Here is a 10,024-nt window from a genome sequence, read left to right as displayed (position 1 = left end):
CACAAAGAAAACCTCAAAACTCATCTCTCTCATTACCCTAGACAGCCGCCATGGCCGTCAACGATGAGAAGAAGACCGATGGAGGAGCCACAACTCTCCATACTACATACATGCTTCCGACTACCCGAGGCAGTTACATGTTAACGATGCCCTCACTGACATGAATTACAAGTATTGGTCTCAAGAAATGTTAAATTTCTTGTTTGCCAAGAACAAAGTCGGGTTCATCAACGGGTCGATCGAGAAACCCGAGCCCGACTCACCTACCCATATGGCGTAGTTACGGTGCGACGCCATGCTTAAGGGCTGGCTGAACACGGCTATGGAGAAAGACATACGAACGAGCGTGAAATACGCATCTACGGCGCAAGAGATCTGGGCCGATCTAAAGGAGCGGTTCAGAAAAGACAACGCGCCTAGAGCGTATGAACTGAAACAAGCATTAACTACAATCAAACAGGAGGTGACATCCGTCTCCGCTTACTTCACAAAGTTGCGTTCCATTTGGGATGAGATACAATCTGTGCTTTCGATCGCCATATGCAATTGTAACGGATGCAAGTGCGGGATCGGAAAGAAACTCGGTGAACTCAAGGGCAAAGAAATATTTTATGAATTCCTTCTTGGGTTGGACAACGAGTTCGGGACGATACGTACACAAATTCTTGCCATGCAACCCATTCCATCCCTCAATGCAGCCTACCACCTTGTGTACGATAACAACAACAGAGAGCCATCTCCGGCCAAATAAGACCAACCATCAATTCCACGGCCTTTCAAGCCTTTGTGCCGAAGAAGAAAGTCCAAAGTTCTTCACAAAACAAGTTCTCTTGTAAAGATGGCAAACATGGCCTTGGTGAACAGGTAGACCATTGTGATTTCTGTGGGAAAAATGGTCATAATGAAGACACCTGCTTCAAGCGTATCAGGTATCCGGAATGGTGGTCGGGTAAAGGGAAACAAGAAAAGGCAAAACCAAGAGCCGCTTGTGTTGAAGGGGAGACAAGCAAAATACCGGGCTTGACAAACGAGCAATACCAACAATTTTTGAAGATTTTTGGCAACATGACGAACACAACTAAAGAAGAAAACGCACCGGTTGCTAACATGGCAGGTAATATTGGTCAAGGAGGTGTGACATTTGTCAATTTTATTCGTATTCGTATTTGTATTTGTATTCGTTAAACTGACCCGTAATGTCGTTTCAATAAATTCGTGTTTGTCGTTTATCATTTAATATTAATTACGATGATTTATAGTTATTATTCGTTCATTTTCTATCAGTTTAGTTCAAATAACGAATCTCCGAGCATTAAACGTTAATTGAAATAATCAAGTTCAAACTATTTGAGTGTAGAGCGTAAACAATCCAAAGATAATAAAATATATCAAGTTTGATTAAGTTATATATGTTTGTAAAGTTCAAGGGTTAAGAAGTAAATAAACTTTAAAATCAGTTTTTATGTATTTAAGAAGTTAGAGGGCTTAAAGTGTAAATTAGGATTTAAAATTATAATATAATATTATTATTAAACACCCTAGCCCCCCCCCCCCCCCCTCTTTGCACTCAGGACCATTGTTTCTAGTGGAAAAGGGACTCCGATCTGGGTACGTTAGTGCACAATCTCAATTTGAAAAGACCTTCATTTGTTCTTTACACTCAGGACCTTTGATTCTAGTGTAAAGAACCCTTATGTGTTTTTCACAAGTTTTCATGGAATTGTATGGTTTTTATGTAGTATTTAAACTGTGTGAACTCACCAACTATTAATTTAGTTGACATTATTTTATATATATGCTACAGGTACTTTCATTAGGGGATGAAATGGACGAAGTCACTAGAAGATAGGTTATTTCAATAATAAAATATAAGACTTGGGTTTTATTATTTTCCTTTGTATTTGTTTTATTGAACAACTTGTGTACTTGGGATTTGAATGAATTAATAATATTATTGCCACTTAATAGTGTCATATGTGTTTTGGGCAATCTGTACGTCACAATCGGGCGTTTTTCGCTTTAGCCGGGGTGTTACAGGAGGTAAGTGGGTTATTGACTCGGGTGCCATTGAACATATAATTTATAACGATATTTTTCTAAAAATTAAGATTAAAAAATATTATGAACCACTCGTTGTCATACCTAATGGCGACTCAATCGCTGTAGAGGGGAGGGGTGAATATGTCTTACCCAATGGAATAACCATAAAGGGTGTCCTTCATGTCCTCGAATTCAAATGCAAACTCTTATCCGTTAGTAAACTATCACAAGATCTTCAATGTGCTGTAACATTTTAGTCTGACTTTAGTTTCATGCAGGACTTAAGTTCGAGGACATTGATTGGAGTGGGTGATTGCAAGAAAGGTCTATATAAGATGGGGATGATGGGGGACACAAGAAAGTGGTGACAACAACGGTGGACACATGGCACAATAGGTTGTGTCATGCTTCGAATTCTAAACTTGCTTATGCTGATTTTCTTAAAAAAAACTTGTTTAAACCAAAAGGATTTTTGTGATTCTTGTGTTAAGGCCAAGTTTACTCGATTACCTTTTCCTGTTAGCACTACGTAAACAAATGCTTGCTTTGACTTATTACATTGTAATGTGTGGGGTAAATATCGCACACCCTCATTTTCTCGAGCAAGTTACTTTTTAACAATTGTTGACACTTTAGTAGAGCCGTTTGGGTTTTCCTCCTTAAAAACAAGCACGAGGCTAGCACTTTCCTTGTTGATTTTCATAAGATGATACAAGTCGAATTTGAAAAAAACATAAAAATGATCTGATGTGACAATGGGGGGAATTCACATCTAATTACATGCTTGATTTTTATTCCAAAGAAGGAATCATTTTAGAAACAACGTGTCCACATATGCCACAACAAAATGGTGTAGTGGAGCAAAACCATCGACATCTTTTAAAAATTACTCGAGCATTGCGTTTTGAATCTAATCTACCTACCCGGTTTTGGGGTGAATGCATATTAACCGCCACATACATAATAAATCATTTACCATCGGAGGTCATTGACAACAAAACTACCTATGAACTATTATACAACCAAAGACCCGAGTATGAGCATATGCGTTTTTTTGGTTGTCTAGCTTATTTTAAAAGCACAGAAACAAGAGGGGATAAATTTGAGGAAAGGGGCAAACCGGGAATTTTTGTAGGCTACCCGCACGGGACAAAGGGATATAAAATTATATGATGCCAAACACGACAAAATTTTAATATCTAGGGATGTCAAGTTTATTAAAAAAAATTTCCTTTTAAAAATGAAAAGCTTGAGGATGAAGAAACTTTTATTCCTCCCAAATGGTGAGATGAAGAAATAAAACAAGAAAAATGTGAAAGTTACCAACGTAGAGTGGTAACACAAATGAAACTATTATTCCACCACCCAAGGATTTTATTTTAGATGGGCCATCATCTAACCAGGCGGATTCCATTAGCCAAACTCATGAATGCACCAATGATTTTCGTACCCAATCACCTGAATCCACAAATTCAAGTATTAGCCCAATAGTTCCTACCCCAATTTCACTTGAATCCACAAATTCAAGTATTAGCCCAATAGTTCCTAGCCCAATTCTTAATAGTCAATAAATCTCATCTAGCCCATAAGTGGTTAGTGAACCCACTAGGTCCAGTCATGTGAACGTTGAGCCACCAAAGGAAAGAAGAACTAGGTCTCGACCCAAGCACCTTGCTGATTATGAAGTCCACTTGCCCCCATTTATAGACCACGAGTAAACCGCCTCCAATCAAGAGTCCTCAACGGTACATCCTCTAGCACATTTTATTTCTTATGACAAGTTTACAAATAATCATAAAGCTTTCTTGGCGGACATAACTTCCAATTATGAGCCAAAACATTTTAACCAGGCCGTGCAGAAGCCAAAGTGGAGAGACGCCATGAAGAGAAAAATCCAAGCACTTGAAGAAAATGAAACATGGACCCTTGAGGATTTTCCAAAAGGGAAACGAGCTATTGATTCAAAGTGGGTATACAAAATAAAATACAAACCAAAAGGAGATATCGAGAGATACAAAGATCGCCTTGTAGCAAAATGTTTCACACAAACAGAAGGAATAGATTACCATGAAACCTTTGCACCTATGGTAAAATTAGTTAGCATTCGAAGTTTGTTGACTGTCGCCGTGAAGAAAGGATGGCATATTCACCAACTTGACGTTAACAACGCCTTCTTACACAGAGACCTACACGAGGATGTGTACATGAAGATCCCTCACGGCTTTGGGAAGTGTGACGAAAATATAGTTTGCAAGCTCATGAAATCTTTATATGGGCTTGAACAAGCATCAAGAAATTGGTACAAAAAATTTACCAATTCCTTACTTGAAATCGGTTTTAGGCAAGCTAAGGTCAACCCTTCGTTGTTTCTCCTCAAGAAGACAAGTGTGTTCATTGCCGCTTTGATCTACGACGATGACGTTATTACAGTTGGTAATGATCAAAATAAAATCCAAGAATTCAAAGCTTTTATCGACCAAAAATTTAGCATCAAAGATCTTGGTCCCTTAAAATACTTTTTGGGCATCGAAGTAGCCCGAACTAATAAGGGACTTGTTCTAAGCCAACGGAAATACATCTTAAACATTCTCCGAGACACGGGAATGACGGGTTTTCGTCCAAGCCCGTTTCCAATGGAACAAAATCTAAAGTTGGATAAATGTGACGAAGAACCACGTGTTGATGTTAATCAATACAGGAGGCTCATTGGATGGCTCCGTTACCTCCAAGCTACACGACCAGATGTCACCTATGCTGTAAATATTCTAAGTCAATTTGTTGGCGACCCCGGGGAAAGTCATATGGAAGCCGCATACCAAGTCCTAAGATACCTAAAGGCCACCCCTTGTCAAGGGATATTACTACCAAAAGAAGGCGGGACGAGTCTCGTCACCTATTGCGACTCGGATTGGCTTGGTTGTCCTTTTACCAGGAGATCACGAACCGGTTACATTTTACTCTTGAAAGGCGCCCCCGTATCTTGGAAATCCAAGAAACAAACGGTGTCTCTCGATCATCCGCCGAAGCCGAATACCGAGCTATGGCGGCCGTAGTAAACGAAATATTATGGATGAGATGGCTTTTGAAAGAACTAGATGTTTACCAAGACGGACCGACACAGTTATTTTGTGACAATCAAGCCGCCCGACACATAGCCACCAACCTCATCTTCCACGAAAGAACCAAACATGTTGAGATGGATTTCTATTTCGTTAGAGAATGTGTGGAGTCGAGAGAAATACAAACCATTAAAATTGACACAAAGATGCAACCTGCCGACCTATTAACCAAGCCGTTGGGCACAAACCGCTTCCGCACCTTACTTGACAAGTTGGGCATTACATACTTACATGCTCCAACTTGAGAGGGAGTAAAAGATATTATAATTTCTCTATTAACTAGCCGTTACATTATTTACCATATCTGTTGCATAATCGGTGCCATAATATAAGGGCCCTTATGTATATATATATTCATTGTAACATTATGTAAAAGATGCAAAATATACTATAAGGCCAAGCGTAGTTGGCAATTTTGGAGGGGCGAATGGGGCGATTTTGGGGACCCCCCCGCGCGATATTGGGGTGATAAGGGGCGGGGGCGAGTGTCTCTCGTCAACTGGAAGAAGGAAAAAAAAACTATTTGTAGCCTCTACACCGTTACACCCCAAAAACAAATTCTCACCCTTTGCTGACTGGACGTCACGTGTCGCAATTCGTTCAAATTTGTAGCCCCTCCACTGCGCATAGTCTAATAATTTTGTACCTTTATTAGATTTCCTAATTAATTGTGAGGTTAGATAGATCACACTTTCATTTTTCTATTTTTATTATTATTCTTTTTTTTTTCGTTATTGAAAGCCATAATTGAACATTGTTGCTAAATTGAACTGGTTAGCAATTTTTTTGGTTTGAATGGCTCGAGAGCAAAGTTAACCATATGGATCATGCATCTATACATTGGTGTTGAGACCAACCGGTAGTGTGATAATTAAGATTTGAGGATTGAGATTGTCATAGATCTCACATGTATGACACATCTATTGTTAATTGACAAGAAAACCTAAAACTTTCCGGATCCATATAAAAGAAAACATCATAAAGATGAACTCCATCGCTAACATATACATCAACATACATATGTACAAATTAAACTAAAAAAGAAATTAACAAATATTTGGCCTAAAAGCATATATACACCATCATAATTACAAAACTCAGAAATGAAGATGAAGATGATATCAGTTAATTAAGACCCCAGCAGCTGAGATACATAACCGTACGAAGAGATTCATCAGACCAACTGATCAATTTCTTTGAATCATCTGCAACCGCCTATTGAACATCTGTTGTGCAAGATGTATTATTATTATTATTATTATTATAATTATAAGCATTACCACCACCTACACTTGTATTCTGTAACAATTTACAAAAACCATTTTCACGGATCATTGAAGCATCAGATATTACTTGACACTTGTTTAACTCATCATTTCTTCTTGCCATCGCTTGATGTTTGTGTGATGAGAGAAAGAGAGAGAAAACTTAAGCAGGTTGTTTTATTGACCAAGAATATCGGAGGAAAATATATAGGAATTGAATATATATATCGACATGGACACATCAGGATAAGGATCAAAACAAGGACTAATAGTATTTTTAAGAATAAAACATTATATTTTTTTTCCTTTTCTTTTATATTCTGTTTATATTAAAATACTCAAGTTCTTTTTTTTTTCTCTTTTTTATCTTCAACCTATGTTTCATTATTAAGTTTTGATAATTAGATCAACTAATGGTCCTGATAAACTGTTAAGGTCTTAACCTTAAACAAATAACGAACGAAATCAAAACCATAAACTGTTTCCTCTTGGTTATTCTACTTTTCCTATATATTAAAATTACGTTACAGTTTTAAGTAGCTTGTCTTTATTATATTACTTGTGAAATTAATGTAGCGTAATCAAATTACGCCAGTTGCAACATGTAAAACTGCAGCGTAATTTTATTATGATACTTAGTTGATTTTGGTGTTCTAGAGTAATTACCCTATTCGCATAATTGTGAAACTGTCAGTTTGTTACACTGTCTTTTCCTCCCTTTAGTTCGGACTGTTAACCCGTTTACATATATACAAGTTGATATCGTGCCAATTGAAGAGAAATAGTAAATGTTAAGAAATATTATTTTCTTTTCAAAAAAGTTAATTAATATTTCACTTGCCGATTTTTCTTAGGGTAGAGATGTAAATATTGTTGTTGGTTGATAAAAGGGAAAAAGTAGAAAAGGAAGGGTTGGAGGATATTAGGAAGAGGATAAGATCAATGAGGTCCAGATACAAATCTGACAATCTCCTGCAAACCTCTGTGGGTTATTATTATGACTTTTCTTTAGTCAAAATTGCATCTTAGGAATCTTTCATTGTCGACCATAAAATCTGACAAATAGTTTAATAATACGTAAAGATGGTTATTAAATAGTATTTAAGCTACTTTTTGTTAAAAAACTTGCATATGCTAATATTATTTTTATAACTGAATGATGTGTTTTTGAGTAGTGAAAAAGCTTCTTGTTGTAAAGTATATTTCATCTAGTAGCACGACATTTCCCATTTGAATAATGGGTTCAAAAGTCAAAGAGAAGTCAAAATTGAATTTCGCAATATTCGCCATTAAACAAATTACAACTTATGCATGTCCAATTCAGACTTGTGTAACAAAAAGTGATGTCACAAATTACTTGAAAATTTTGATTTGATTACAAATTTGAGCTTTGCTTATTCAAGATGAGATATCTGAATGTACACTTAACTAAAATAAAACGGAAAAAAGAAAAATAAAGTACTAGATCTTGGACATGTTTTGCTGTATCAAATAACAATAAAAGTTATTATATAATTTGATTATTTTTATATTGAATTAAAAGTAATATAAAAGTCTAGCTAGGACACAAAGTTTTATTGCACCCACATGGGATTAAATTAATATTATGAAGTGAACGTACAATTATACAAATTTTATTAGAGTCAAAAGTAAATTAATTAATATTGTAGGACAAACACATTATTAATTCAAAAGGCAAAAAATATAAATTAGGTCCAAACATGGATCGTTCAATACCCAACCTCATGACTGCAATCAATGGCTCAAATTCGTGATTACAACGTTTTTAACGGTAACTTGTCAGTTGTCAGGTCATTTGTTCTCATATGAAATTGTATATTCAATCAGGTTCAGTGGGCTTCAACCCACCATGGTTTTGACCCATTATTTCAAGGTGGCTTAACCACCAGGTTGTAGGAGATCTCCTTGTGTACATGATGCTTGTTAGATTGATAATAATGGATTACTATAATTATGGGATAACTACACTACATTGCTCTTGTCATTGCCAAGCAAGATTACACGTGCGTTACACTTGGATTATTTATTAGCATTGATATTGATATTTTTATTAGTAGATGAAGAAACATGAAATGGATTCGGGTCGGATCCATGTTCAAGTTTCCCGGTCTTCAATATGAACGAACCACCGCCTTGGTCTTCTTCTCCGGTTACTTAGATCTGCTATAGAAAAGTGGAGGAGTGGAGGTGACTGCTAAGAGAATGAACTCTTGTTTACAGACACAAAAATATGTGAGAGCCAAGGGTCCAAGAGAAGGTCATTTTAATGAATGATAAAGGCTCCCTATATAGGGACTCCATGGCTACCATTATGAACCCTAATCTTTATTGGGCCAGGCCCGGTTAGAGGTTATCTCCACAAACCCCCAGCCCAATGGGCCTAATTAGTAGACAATAATAATAATGTAATAAACATAATATATAATGTAATAAATCAAAGGTCGTACCGGGTTTGACGTACCCTAAACCTACGGTAGATTTTTCTCATATATACCGTTAACCTTTCTCTACATATTTTGATAATAGCTTTTGATCAATTAATGAAAAACAATTTATAATTATATCTCGGCTCATCCCTCTAATCTACAACTGGTAGTCTCAGTTCTTCATCCCCACACCCCATCGGCGTGCACGCGCACACACTTGTACACCCACCAAACAAAACAAATGAATTAATATGGCTGCAATTATGCAACATCGTTACATACGGTTGTAATTAGAAGGCAAACCATCACAATGGTTCGTAAGGCAGTTACTTGCCGTAATTATGTGTCTATATATATATATATATAACAATAATCCCTAATCGTACATTACGCACGCAACTCGCATCCCCGTCGATTTCAAATAACACGCGGTGGCAATATTATAATATTCATCAAATTGTTGCTCCCATCGATTTCGTCCACCTTCAACATGTCCGTTCAGCAATCCGTCACCATCCAACGATCATGTCCGCCGTCCACCATCCAATGATTCCATCCACCGTACACCATCTTCCTCCGTTAAGACCTGTTGATAAAATTGACCAATTGAAATTGAAATTGTTGAACAGATTTACCATTTAAACTTTGAAATTGGTCCAATTAATCATCAATTTGAAGTTTCAATTGATCAATTTTGAGTTTTGAGTGATGGGTTTTAACTGAACGTTTAAAGTTTTAAGCGCCATTTGCAGAAACCCAGTGGCAGACGTTCCATATGTTGTTCATATGATCGAATCAATGATCAAATTAACAGTCGATTGACGATTGTTTGATGATTATGAGATTATATGAAGTGATTTCAGTGTTTAATTTATTTATAGGTGTTTAATTCTTTTTTGTTAGTTTTAGAAGTTCTGAACACCTAGAACTTCTTAGAACTTCTAAACTTTATCAGAACTTCTAAACTTTTTTTAACACCCAGAACTTTTAGAACTTCTAAACTTTATCAGAACTTCTAAAGTTTTTTTAACAACCTGAACTTCTTAGAACGTATTAGAACGTTTAAAGATGTTCATTGTTTTTTGAACACCCAGAACTTCATTGAACGTATTAGAACGTTTAAAGTTGCTCTTTTTTGGTCAGAACGTAAAGC

General features: G+C 36.5%; 1 pseudogene; it reads left to right on the top strand.

Moving 5' to 3' along the window:
• The first annotated feature begins 4,643 nt into the window (after window positions 1-4,643).
• LOC143593377 (putative mitochondrial protein AtMg00240 pseudogene) lies at window positions 4,644-5,093 on the top strand (annotated as a pseudogene).
• Window positions 5,094-10,024: the final 4,931 nt, after the last annotated feature.

This window comes from Bidens hawaiensis, unplaced genomic scaffold, assembly GCF_021521415.1.
Source record: "Bidens hawaiensis isolate Kalapana, Puna unplaced genomic scaffold, B.hawaiensis_p1.1 tig00000190_1, whole genome shotgun sequence".
Taxonomy (NCBI): Eukaryota; Viridiplantae; Streptophyta; class Magnoliopsida; order Asterales; family Asteraceae; genus Bidens; species Bidens hawaiensis.
This window is presented reverse-complemented; position numbering and strand designations above follow the sequence as displayed.